The sequence below is a fragment of the Somniosus microcephalus genome, chromosome 7, assembly GCF_052327205.1.
Source record: "Somniosus microcephalus isolate GS21.2 chromosome 7, FLI_Smic_1.0, whole genome shotgun sequence".
In the NCBI taxonomy this organism is placed as follows: domain Eukaryota; kingdom Metazoa; phylum Chordata; class Chondrichthyes; order Squaliformes; family Somniosidae; genus Somniosus; species Somniosus microcephalus.
The window spans coordinates 230,828,984-230,842,945 of NC_140993.1; positions in this window are offsets into that span (position 1 = coordinate 230,828,984).

Below are 13,962 nucleotides of genomic sequence, written 5' to 3' on the forward strand. Positions count from 1 at the left end.
CGAGAACCAGAGACCCCTGAAAGGCATTATCCGGCCCGGATCAGGAGGCCTCCTCAGAGACTGAATCTTTGAACAGTTTTGTGTGAAAGTTGTATATATGTTATCCATGTAATGTTTAAATTGGGGTGTACACTGTTAAGCTAAAAGGGGAGGAATTGTAGTGTATGTAACCTGTACCACCTTAAGAGGATACCTTAAGGTGATGGACTACTTTTTGATGGCTCCTGTACATTGTAGTACCGGTGGTGACCACACCGGTATATAAACCCTGTGGAGCAAAGTGTATTCCAGTTCAGCCCTGACCCTCAATTACTAAAGACCTGTTTAATTATTTCTGTAGTCTGTGTCCAGTTATTCAGCATAACTACATTTGGAAACACAGACTCAACAAAATCCTGGCCTTTGAGTGGGTTGTAAACACCAGATAGCTCCTTGCTGAGTTAGGGTGAAGGAGTTATGGATTTGTTGATGAATATTCTAGTCAGGGTATCAATCCCAAAGTTCTGACAACAGTGTTGTAGTCCTCTTTCTGACCCATGCTTTATTTGAGTGAAGCTCCCTGCTGGAATTACTGACTTTATCCTTTTATTTTTTTTAAAAATGATCTGACAAGAGTCCCATAATGTTAAAGACATGACTCCAGCTTTATGTCAGAAGAGAGTTATTTATATAAAAAAATAACAAATAGGTGCAGAGATAATGGCAACTATTATTTGCTCCTATCAAGACTTCTCACAAAATTGTTCAAATCAACCTTGCGGCAATGACTCAGCTTCCATGCCCCATTTATCTTACTCTACCCACGTGTACGATACGTCACTATCGCAACATCAGAAAAGCAGCTTTACCAGATAGAATTAATGGAAAATTACACAACACAATTTCTGTCCACAGGAAAATCCAAGCCTCCATTTCTACTAATATTGGCTAAGTGCCCTCGCACTGTCAGGCTTAGTAAGTCGTTTACTCTAATACCCTCAAGAAAACCATCAGCTTTCACTGTTTAAGCAAAACTATCTGAATAAATCTATCGAAATGCTGAAATAAATAGACAATACTAAGGTATCGGCAATGGCTACTTTTTTTACAATGGGATGCTAATGGCGACAGTAGTTTTGTTTAAAATTTGCTCAGAAATGAAAGATTTCTCAAATGGTATAATTTAGAATATTGATGGATGAATACTTGAATTCAAGGAGGCTACAAGTCTATTGGATTATTTGACAGTGTTTGTATTCCCCTGAGGATATAAGGTAAATGGATGATCTAATTGAGGTGTTTACAATGATTCAAGGAGCTGAGAGGGTAGATAGAGATAAAGGGCAGGATTTTCATTTGGGAGTCGGGTTGGAGGCGGGACAACTTTCAGGGTTGTAGTCCCGCCTCCATCGAGATGCGGCCAATCCACACGATTTCAACTTGATTGACCTGGTTGAGCCCGCCCAGCGGGCTCAGCTGGCCAATTAAGGGCCACCCGGCAAAAGGTGACATCACAGACTGAAATTTCATCTGTCAAGAGGTTTTGACAGATGAAATATCAGTGTTTGAAAGCTGTTTGAAGCTGTCAAACACTGACAGTCTTACTTCTAACCTGAGTCCTTCTCCACAGACTCAGTTAGAAATCTCTCCTGCACAGTAAGCTGAAGGCTGTCACTTTTGACAGTTCGCAGCCATTCTGCTTTCTGTGCCGGTGAGATGAGGGACTCCCGGGACCTAAAGGAAGGAAGGCTGAAAAGGTAAGAAAAGGTCATTTAAACTTCTTTAATCACTTTAGACACACCAAACACACTTACCTTTGCACTCATGCACACATCACTCACCTGAACACCGACATCTCGACCACTCCAAGTCCTTCAACCCGACGGCCCGCCTCCTCTAACTTGGTGTGGTTTTGAGCTGTCGGGAATCCCACACTTCAACCTTAAAAATAGGGATTAGGCTAAAAACTGCCTGTTAACTACCTGTTAACAGGCAGTTAATTGGCATGAATCCCCACCTCACCACTTCAGATTGCCTACCTCCAACTCAACCTTCCAGCCAACCTCACCAGATGAACGCACCGAGAAGAGGATCCGGGACCAGAAGAGGCTGTTGAAGGTAGGTTTATTTTTTAACTTTCGTTCTGGGGCAAAAGTTACAGGAGTGCTCCTTCAGGCCGCAGGCTTTTCCTGTCCCGGGCTCTTCCCTTTCCCTTGTTTCAACACACCACCCCTCCACAACCCCCATCACCCAGTTAAAATGGATGGTAATATATGTCATTTATCAATCATTGCATAGTCTGAGGGGAGATGTTATCCAGGTCTTTAAAATTATGAGAGACATGGATAATATAGATGCAGGTAGGTTATTTAACTTGGACTGTGAGCACTTGAACCAGACTAGATTAAAGGATATAATTCCAAAATGAACAAGCATCAAGCAAGATTAGAGATGAGAAGAACTTCCCCCCAAAGAGCAGTGGATATACTCCTTTCAAAAGCAGTTAATGAAGTGTTCATTAACTTCTTCAAACTGGTTTAATGGCCCAGAAATTAGGTTCGGGGGCTTGCCGCGCGTGCAAGCCCCCGATGTGCACTTACCCAGCGCGCCTGCCATTCTGCTCCCGGGACGCTTGCAATTCCTGTTTTCAGTTGATTACTCCCGGGCAGTGTCTGACGTCACACCGCCCAGGAGTGCAGCCAGCGCGAAGCCTCGAGCACGGAGTCTAAGTTAGACACGCCCCTTGAGGTCTCCTTAACATAGGCCATGCCCCCAATTTTTAACACAAGCTGCAAAGCAATTTTACATTGTATTTTTATTAATCTTTAGGTAACTTTTATAAAGTTTTAAATACTTTTACATTGTTTTGAAGAATGTAAAGTAGTTTTAAACAGAATTAAAGCGTAGTTATTTTGATGAGCCGGCTGGGATCACGTGGGCACTGGGCAACCAATGGGAGGTTGCAAAAGTTCATTCATGAGTTTGATAGTAAGAACTGTCAAACTCATGAAAACTCAGGGCACCCAAAACAGCACTTAAACTACAAATAAAAGTTAAAAAACCATCCCACTAAATAAATGAACTATGAATAACTGTAAAAAAAACTATTTTAAACAATTAATCACATTTTTAAAAAAAATAATTTTTTATCAAATCAGGTCTAAAAATACACTTAACTTACTGTAAATTCTTTAAAAATAATAAACCTGTGGAAAAAAAATTCTAAATTGTATTAATAGACCACTTACCTGTAAAACTAAGTACTTACGTCTGGTTTTTTCAAGCGTAAAAACCGGAGGCCTTTACGCACGGGCAACTCTTTACAAAAAAAGGAATTTCAGCGCGCACGCGCTGCCTGATACGTCGCACGCGTTCCGCCTCTTAACCCCTTGGTTCAGAGGAGAGGAAATGCCGGTTTTCAGCGCATGCGCTGTGCATCCTGAAAACTGACACTTCCATCGGGCCCACGCGTGAGTACCCCGTCCGTACTCACGCGTTGGGACCCGAATTACTGGGCCAATCTCTTTGGAATGGAAATGAAAGCTATAGATTCAGACACAGACTATCAAATATTTCATAGTACACATGGGGCTAAAAACTCGATAGCGGTAAAAACATGCCACTACCACCGGGGCCAGTACTGACGGCCGTCAAAAATGGTGGCGCTGACAGCACCGGAAAATTGGCGCTGGGGACTTATTAACATTAGCCCAGTGCTAAACTCACTGTGCAATGCCGTCTTGGTGGCATTCATCCTGGCAGGAAGCCCCAGTGTAGCATGGCCATCGCGTCTTTGCAGCAAGAACAGCTTGCTCTGAAAGCGAGGCTGTCATTTCAGAAAGTAGTTCAGTCTCTTAAAGGGGAATTGCCTTCTGAAATGAAAAAAATAAATATCATGTAAAAATATGCAGTTCTTAGCATTTACAGCTCAATTGCCTTCTGAAAAAAATAACATCAAAGAGAATTCACAAATGGGAGTCTTCAGCTCTTAAAGCTGAATTTCTTTCCGCACCTAAAAAATGGCAAAAGTGCTTCAGCACTAACATAAATGGCTCAGCAAGCCAGGGAAAGGGCACCCAGGGTCTCACATGCAACACTCCAGCTTTGTGCAGGGGGTCAACACTACAAGAGTGGTCTTCTACCCACAGGGGTCAGGAGGCCCTCCAGAAAGAACGATGTGGGACCAGATCACCAAGGCTGCCACTGCCAGCAATGTTACCTCCATGACCTGGCTCCAGTGCCCAAAGAAGCGTCATGACCTCAGATCACTGGTCAAGGTCAGTGGATGCCTCTTCAAAAGCCATATCCTACCAATTGCACCACTAGCCTCTCACACTTCTCACTAAATGACTACACCCCATCACTCACCTATCAACAATCTGTACCAAGCACGAGGCACACCTCCCATTCCTAGCTTCACCTCACCCCCTTGGAGGAGACGGTGATGGAGATTCTTGGCAGGGGCATGGCTGAGCCCTTGGCCAGCGGTGGGGCTGAAAGGATAAAAGATGCTGGTATCCTCATACATTATCCTCCTTCTCGCATGCACCTCTTGCTTTCCCACCATCCTCTCACAACAACGCGATCCTTGTGCCTTCCTCATTTCACACACCCAAGAAATCCAGCCTGCCCAGCCAGTGGTTGACCAAGAAGAGGGAGACGAGGGTGAAGAAGAAGAAAAAAATGAAGAAGACAGAGAAGAAGAAGAAGAAACACCGTCACTCAATTTCAAACTCCCAGCCCCCAGCTCCACAAGGTCAACCAGCAAGGCCATTTGCAGTGACCCCACTGAAAGTCAGCAGCCTTCCACCAGCCATGCTGCAGCCACTGGGGTAGCACTGCACAACATCAGTGGGATAGGCAAAGGCACACACAAGACAGCCACTAAGAGAATGCATACAGGTGATGAGTTCATTTCTTGATGTAATATTGGATGTGTTAAGTCTGTGTGTTCTAGTTGTAATTACTAACACAGACTACAAGATTAAAGTTCAACAGATCTTTACTGGTTGGAGGTCAGGACTATACTAAATACAATATTACTACACAGTGCTTATATGCCGGTGGTCACCACCGGTATTACGTATACAGCAGCCAGAGAAAGTAGTACATCTCTTAAGGTGGAACAGGCTTAAGTTCTCTTAAGGTGGAACAGATTACATACACCACAATCCTCCCTTTTTAGCTTAACAGTCATATCCCCATTTAACATAACATAATAACATATATAACTTCAGGTATAAACAGTTCAAAGGTTCAGTCTCTCAGGAGGCCTTCTGATTCGGTTTGGATAACGCCTTTCAGTGGTCTCTGATTCCTGTTGCTGAGGTGACTCCTCTAGTTGGTCTCCCATGAATTGGGTGTTATCATCATCAGGTACATTCCCTGCCGAGGTAGATGCTTCAGGTTCATTAACGTCTTCCACAGTTGTCTCTGTCGCAACCATGGGTTCGACCCTTGCTCTCGATTCTACCAGTTGATCCGCATGACGCCTTATCACATTGTTACCAATATCTACTGTGTACATCAGAGGTCCTTGTCTGGCCCGAATTGTTCCGGACTGCCATTTTTCGTTTCCATAGCCCCTTGCCAACACTGGTTGTCCTACGTCGAAACTTCGAGTGGTCTTGTTATTAATATGCCGGAACTGTTTGTTTTCCACTTCCCTCCGCACATTTGGTTTTAACAAGTCCAACCTGGACCGCAACCTCCTGTTATAAAACATCATGGCAGGACTTTGGTTAGTCACTGCATGAGCGGCGTTTCGATGTGCCTTTAGGAAATTGTCCACCTTGTGCTGTAGCGGAATCTGATCATCGTTCATGGCCTTTATTGCTTTTTTGAATGTTTGGACAAATCTCTCGGCCAACCCGTTTGTCACCGGTTGATATGGGGCAGAGGTATAATGTTTCACCCCATTCTTCTTTAAGAATTTTTGGAATTCTTCCGACATGAACTGTGGTCCGTTGTCCGAACAGATCTGTTCTGGCAATCCGTTCCTTGCGAATATTGTTCTTAACACCGCAATTGTCTTTTCTGAAGTAGTGGTATTCATCTTGATCACTTCTGGCCATTTGGAATGTGCGTCCACCGCAATTAGGAACATGGAGTCCATGAATGGACCAGCAAAGTCAATATGTACACGTTGCCATGGGGCTGAAGGCCATTCCCATGGGTGTAGTGGTGCGATCGGAGGTGCATTTTGCACTTTTTGGCACCCAGCGCAGCTTTTCGTCAACTCCTCTATCTGTTGGTCAATACCCGGCCACCATACATAAGCCCTAGCAAGACTTTTCATCTTAACTCCCCCCAGATGACCTTCATGCAGTTCTTTTAGAAATCTTTCCCTTAACTTGGGAGGAATAATCACTCTTGTCCCGTACATCATAGTACCATGGCAGACGGACAGCTGGTCTTGCCTTGCCGAGAATGCCGGTAACAGAGGGTCACCACGTGTTGGCCATCCTTTCACTGTCACCTCGTAGACTCTGGACAGTGTCGGGTCGTTCCTGGTTTCTCTTTCAATACTTGCACTGGTGACTGGTAAACACTCGATGATGGTCGAATGAAATAACTCAACAGGGTCAACTTTCGTCGTTTCTTCTTCTTCAGGTAGTGGCAGGCGTGACAGCCCATCAGCATTGCCATGCTGCTTCGTACCTTTGAATTCTTTTTGATATTGATGTGCCCCTAGGAAAAGGGACCATCTCTGGAGACGCTGTGCTGTCATCACTGAAACACCCTTCTTAGGGTTAAAAATGGATACCAACGGCTGATGGTCTGTCAGAAGTGTGAATTTTTGGCCCTGCAGGTAATGATTAAACTTCTTCACTCCCCATACAAGGCTGAGAGCCTCCCTATCGATCTGCGCATAGTTGCGCTCAGCGGAGGTCAATGATCTGGATGCAAACGCGACTGGCCTTTCCGTGCCATTTGGCAACTTGTGTGAGAGTACTGCCCCAATGCCATATGGAGAAGCATCACAAGCCAACCGAATAGGCAGTGTCGGGTTGAAGTGAGCCAACACTTCCTCTGAGGTGATCAATTCTTTGCTTTTGCGAAATGCCTTCTTACAGTTTTCGCTCCATTCCCATGGTACCCCCTTCTGTAAAAGAGCGTTTAGCAGGTGCAGTACCGTGGATAGATTTGGTAGAAATTTATGGTAATAGTTCATCAATCCTAGAAACGACCTCAACTGAGAGACATTATCTGGAGCGGGAGCCTTTACAACTGCCTCTATCTTGTCAGGAGACTTATGAAGCCCCTCCCGGTCAATGACATGACCACAGTACGAGATCCGCTTCTGGAAGAACTCACATTTCTGCCGATTAACTCTAAGTCCATACTCTTTCAGTCTGTTGAGCACCAGTTCCAAGTTTGCGAGGTGTTCTTCATCACCATCACCTGTAATCAGAATATCGTCCAGGTAACATTGTGTGCCTGGAATTCCCTGTAATACCTGCTCCATGGCCCTCTGCCAAATTGCTGGAGCCGATGCCACTCCAAAAACCAGCCTATTGTACCGGTACAAACCTCAATGCGTGTTGCTCGTGAGGTATTGGCGTGACTCTTCTTCAACCTCCATCTGCAAGTACGCCTGCGCCAGGTCTATCTTGGTGAAGTGTTTCCCGCCAGACAACGAAGCAAAAATATCCTCAATCCGCGGAAGCGGATACTGCACCGTGTGAAGCACCGGATTAACGGTGATTTTGAAATCTCCACAGATGTGAACCTTCCCTGGTTCTCCTGGGTTGTTGCTCGAAGGACGTTTCATAACGGGAACAATGGGCGTAGCCCACTCACTCCAATCTACCTTAGACAGTACACCTGAACGTTCTAGCGCTTCCAGTTCCGCTTCTACAGTAGGTTGTATTGCATAGGGTACCGGTCTGGCTTTAAAAAATTTTTGGGTGTGCATGTTCATCAATCTTCCAATATTTTGGACAATCGTTTAGGTTTGACATCTGTTTCCCCGGAATCTACCGTTAGTGCCTTCAAGGAGTGCCAGTCCATATTCATTTTCCTAATCCACTCCCGTCCCAGTAGTGGTGGACCTCCTTCAGGTAGCACATATAAGTCCATTACTTGGCTTTCTTCGCCCTTGTGGACCACTTTTACCTCTATTTTTCCGATGGGGTACACTCTTTGCCCCGTGTATGTTTTCAATATAATCTCCGTATCCCGTAGGGGAATATGTTGGAATGACCTTTTGTAATCTTTCTTATTCATGACCGTCAATGCCGATCCAGTGTCCAATTCCATCTTTACTTGGACTCCTGCTATCTGAAGGGTGACCCAAATTGTCTGGAGATCTGCATCCTTACCAACGTTGTGTACTCTTAAGCTACCCAGTTCATTACTGCTAGCGTCTGAATCTGACTTCTGTTCGGTCGAACTGTTCTTTGTCACCTTGTGTACCTTTATGTATTTTCCTTGCGGTGACTTTTTGTTGCTGGTCTTCTTTCCTGACCGGCATACTTTAGCTATGTGGCCAAGCCTGCCACACGTTCTGCATTCTTGGTTTTTAAACCAACACTTGTTCTGATCGTGCGTTGTCTTTCCACAACGATAACATTTTACAGTACTCAAACCCAATTTATTTCTACTGAGCTCCGGTGACCGTAGCTGCATTACTGCCGTGCCTCTCACTGCGGCTTCATGTGCTGCTGCCATAGTGACCGCTTTCTCAAGTGTCAGCTCATTCTCCTCGAGCAGTCGCTTTTGTGTATCTTCTTTTAATAAACCACACACAAATTTATCTCGTAGCGCCTCTGTCAGTCTCGTTCCAAACTGACAGTACTTTGCTAGCTTACGCAATTCCATTAAATATTCAGCATTGCTTTCATCCTTCAGCTGCCTTCTGCTGTAAAATTTAAATTGTTCCGCTAGCACCAGCGGCGTGGGGTTTAGATGATTTTTCAGGACAGTAACAATCTCCTCGAACGTCTTATCCGCCGGTTCATCTGGTGATAAAAAGTGTTTCAATTGCCCGTATGTCTTCGCACCCATTAAGTTTAATAATGTTAGTGCTTTCTCTTCATCTGGGATTTTATTTGCTTTACAATAATTTTGTATGCGTTCTACATACATGGCCCAATCTTCGATGTCGCTATCAAAGGTATTAATGTTCCCATGTTTAGGCATCGTTGCAATTTAATTTCTTTTTATTTTTATCCAAGATGGCGGCTTCCCGCTCTTGTCTTCGTCCTCCGCCTACAAAATGGCGGTTTTCCCACGCTTGGCGGTCTTCACCCGTCCCCCGACGCTGTCTCCGCTTCACCGCGGCTCTCGCGCCTTCAGTTGCCCCAGACGCTGCGCCTTTTTAGCCCGAATGCGGCCCGGCCCTTATCACCAGCTGCGATCGATGTCCCCACGCTGCGCCTTTCGGCCCGAATGCGGCCCGGCCCTTATCTCCGGTCGCGATCGATCTCACCGCCCTTATTCCTCCGTCTTCCCTCCCCGTCTGTACAGCCAATGCGGCCGACTTTCTGGTCGCGTCGCTGCCCGGCTTACCCACCACCAAGGTAGAAAGAAGATAGCTGACAGCCGCTGATGGAGGCTTCGAGTTCAGGATGTCTTCTGCACTCTGGTTTCTCGATGACTGCCGCGCGACGTGTCTTCCAGCAGGGTGATGAAGGTGGAAGCCTCTCTTCGACGTCCGTTCTGTGGACGAAGCCGCCGTGGATATAAACTGCCACAGGGTAAGAATCGGACTCGTCGCCACTGTTAAGTCTGTGTGTTCTAGTTGTAATTACTAACACAGACTACAAGATTAAAGTTCAACAGGTCTTTACTGGTTGGAGGTCAGGACTATACTAAATACAATATTACTACACAGTGCTTATATACCGGTGGTCACCACCGGTATTACGTATACAGCAGCCAGAGAAAGTAGTACATCTCTTAAGGTGGAACAGGCTTAAGTTCTCTTAAGGTGGAACAGGTTACATACACCACAGGATGGATAGATGTATTAAGTTGGATTGGAAAGTTTGCTTTGTGGTGGCTTTTATTTCAGCATTGTGGCCAAGAGGACTCTGTGATGGACAGTAACAGAGAGAAGGTAAAGTATGGGACAAATGTTGAAAGGGGAATTGGGATTGTGGTCACTGGTACTGCAGGCAGATGATTCCATCCTGGATATTCTGACCAGAAAAGGGCTGTCTAGGTTGCATCCTTCCTTCTGCATCCTCCTCTTGTGCTTCCTCCTCTTCTACATCTTCCTTTTCTGCGTCTTCCTCTTCTGCGTCTTCCTCTTCCCTCTGTGAGCAAATGCTGTAAATCTGAAATAAAAGCATAAAACGCTGGAAATACTCAGCAGGTCAGGCAACATCTCAACCTAAGATGTGAACTCTGTTTCTCTCTCCATGGATGCTGCCTGACCTGCTGAGTATTTCCAGCATTTCTATCTTCTCAGAGGCCTTCCTTTGCCATCCGAGGCCTTGCAAGCATCCAGCAGCACTTCCTACATGCCCTGCACACCTAAAAAACGTTTAAATGTATTGCACCAAGTCACTACTTAAATATTTTTTTAAAAATCCAGTCCAAAAGCTGGAATGCAAACTTATGCATGTGTCCCTTTCAGAAATGCTGACCGTGTCTCTGTCAGTCTGTTGAACGCTTGCTTTTCAGAGCGAGCTTAGGACCCAGCGCTGAACTCAGCACTAATGTTAAAGTTATTGGCAGTGCTAAGGCCCTCACCAAAATGCCAGCTGCCGAGTTCCGCACTAGAGAAGGGCACTAGAGTGGCGGCCACCATTTTTCACCAGGATAGCGGCGCATGCGGATGGCGGTATGTAGCCCAATTTCTGGGCCATGTTTCCTGAGCCTCTGAAACAAAGAAAATGTAATCCGAAGGGATGAACCAGTGAGAGTTGAATTATGTAAACCTTGGCTCAGTGGTAGCATTCTCATCTCTGAGTCAGAAGGTCATGGGTTCAAATCCCACTCCAGAGACTTGAGCATATACTGTAGGCTGGCACTTCAATGCAGTATAAAAAGGGTACTGCATTGTTGAAGGTGCGATCTTTTAGACGAGACGTGAAACCAAGGCCCTGTCTCCCCTGTGCGGTGGATGTAAAAGGTCGAATGGAAATTTTGAAGAAGAGCAGGGCAGTTCTCCCAGTGTCCTGACCAACATTTATCCCTAAGCCAATACAACTAAAACAGATTATCTGATCATTTATCTCATTGCTTTTTGTGGGACCTTGCTGTGTGCAAATTGGCTGCTGTGTTTACCTACATTACAATAGTGACCAGATTTCAAAAATACTTCATATGCTGTGAAGTGCTTGGGCCATCCTGAGGGCATGATAGACAGTATATAAATGAAAGTTATTTCTTTCTTCTTCAATGGAACGTTGGGATAGATGGCTATATGTTCTAGAAAATGTGCAGAAGATAAGGTACATTGCATACAGTCTGTGGAAGGAACGGGCATGGGAGGAGGGGTTGACTTTGAGTTAAGTGACTCAGGCCAAATTTTAATTTCAGTCATTGAGAAGAATAACTGACGAATAGCAATGAACCATTTTGCTTCTTCTAAAATCCATATTCCATATTCCTGGGAGTAGGACCATAATATTATAATTTTGTAGTAAGAACATTTCAAAATGTAATGGAAAAGATACCTGACCTAATCTCTGTAAATAAATATCTCCATATATGTTTCAGATTTACACCTGGTGCTGATCCTGGCACACTCTTCTACACTCCTCATTGAACAAGGGTTGGTCCCTTGGCATGATTGTGATGGTAGAATGAGGGATATGATGGACAATGAGGTTACGGATGGTAGAAAATAATTCTGCTGCTGCTGATGGCCCACAGCACCTTATGGATGCTAGATCTGTTCTGAATCTATCCCATTTAGCATGGTGGTAATGCCACACACCACAATGGAGGGTGTCCTCCGTGTGAAAATGGGACGTCATCTCTACAAGCACTGTGCGGCATTCACTCTTCCCAATACTGTCAATGACATGCATCTTCTGGTGAGGACAATGTCAAGTAGGTTTTTCCCTCATGTTGGTTCTCTGCCCACAGGCTCAGTCCTGCAGCGATGTACTTCAGGACTTGGTCAGCTTGGTCAGTAGTGGTATTTCCGAGCCACTCTTGGTGTTGGGCAGTGAAGTCCCCCACCCAGAGTGCATTCTGTACCCTTGCAGCCCTCAGTGCTTCTTTCAAGTGGAGTTCAATATGGAAGAGTACTGATTCATCATCTGAGGTAATCAGCAGGAGTTTTCCTTTCCCATATAACAACAAAAAATGCTGGAAAAACTCAGCAGGTCAGGCAACATCCGTGGAGTGAAATTTGAGTTGACGTTTCGGGTCGAACCCTTCTTCAAAACTGGAAAGAAAAGAAATTGGGTCGGAGGCAGGGCTGCGATCGGACAAAAGAAGTGAAAGAAACAAAAGAGCTAGACGAGATGGTAATGGGCTGAGATTAGAGGTAAAGTGTACTGGCAGGGCAAGAGATAGCTGCCAGGTGTGAGAGAAAAACAAAAGGAAAGAGGGGGGGGAGGAAAAGGAGTGGAAAAATTGCAAGAAAAAATGTGTAATAGGGGCCGAGGTTATGATCTGAAATTGTTGAACTCGATATTGAGTCCGGAAGGCTGCAGAGTGCCTAATCGGAAGATGAGGTGCTGTTCCTCGAGTTTACGTTGAGCTTCCGTGGAACAATACAAGAGGCCAAGGACGGTGAGGTCCGAGTGGGAATGGAGCGGTGAATTAAAATGACAGGCGACCGGAAGCTCGGGGTCACCCTTACAGACTGAACGGAGGTCAAAGCGGTCCCATGTTCGATCTGATGCCATGAGACTTCATCGGGTCCGGAGGCAATGTTGAGGACTCCCAAGCCCACCCTCTCCTAACTGTATACCACTGTGCCGCTACCCCTGGTGGATCTGTCCTGCCGGTGAGACAGATTTACCCAGAGTTGGTGATGAAGGAGACTGGGTTGTTGGCTGAAAGGTAAGATTCTGTGAGCATGACTATGTCAGGTTATTGCTTGACTAGTCTGTTGGACAGCTGTCCCAATTTTGGGCACAAGTCCCCAGATGTTAGTGAGGTGGACTTTGCAGGGTTGATTGGGATGGGTGTGCCTTTGTCGTGTCTGAATCCAGTGCCTAGGCTGATGCTGGGTGGTTCATCCGATTTTATTCATATTGTAGTTTTTCGTATTGGTTTGGTACAACTGAGAGGCTTGCTTGGCCATTTCCGAGGGCAGTTAAGAGTCAACCACATTCCTGTGGGTCTGGAGTCACAAATAGGCCAGACCGGGTAAGGACGGCAGATTTCCTTCCCTAAAGGACATTAGTGAACCAGATGGGTTTTATTAGTTTCATTGTCACCATTACTGATACTGGCTTTTTATTCCAGATTTATTTACTTAATTGAATTTAAATTCCCTAGCTGCTGTGCTGGGATTTGAACTTATGTCTCCGGATCATTAGTCCAGACCTCTGGCTTACTAGTCCAGTAACATACCAACAATGCTACCATAATGCACATTTCACTTGGCCAGTTAAGATGGCGATCGATGACTTCCCGGTGAGAACAGGACGGTAAGTCGACTTTTGCTATTTTCACCGCTCAGCCATCCCGTTTCGGCTGGGCAGGTTGGTTTAAATACAGGGCTCTGGCCTTCAGTCCCCAGCTGCAATGCCATCAGAGATCAACTGGTAAAATAGGAAAAGAAACACACTGCAGTCTTTACTGTTTTAATATAGATGTAATTTAATGTACAAGCCTGACAGAAAATGACATGAAAGAATAAAAGTATTTGCTTTTTGAGCATTAAAGAAAGCAATCGACTCGCGACAAAAATTAATCATTTAGAAAGAACTGCATATTTTATCGGCTTAGATTTGGTAGCAGTCAGTTGGTAAGATTTGACCTCCTGCTGTAGTGTATTTACTAATGCTGAGTCAACTCTTATTTTTTTCTGTGGTTATGTGCCCTAAGGGACTACTTGGAAATAGA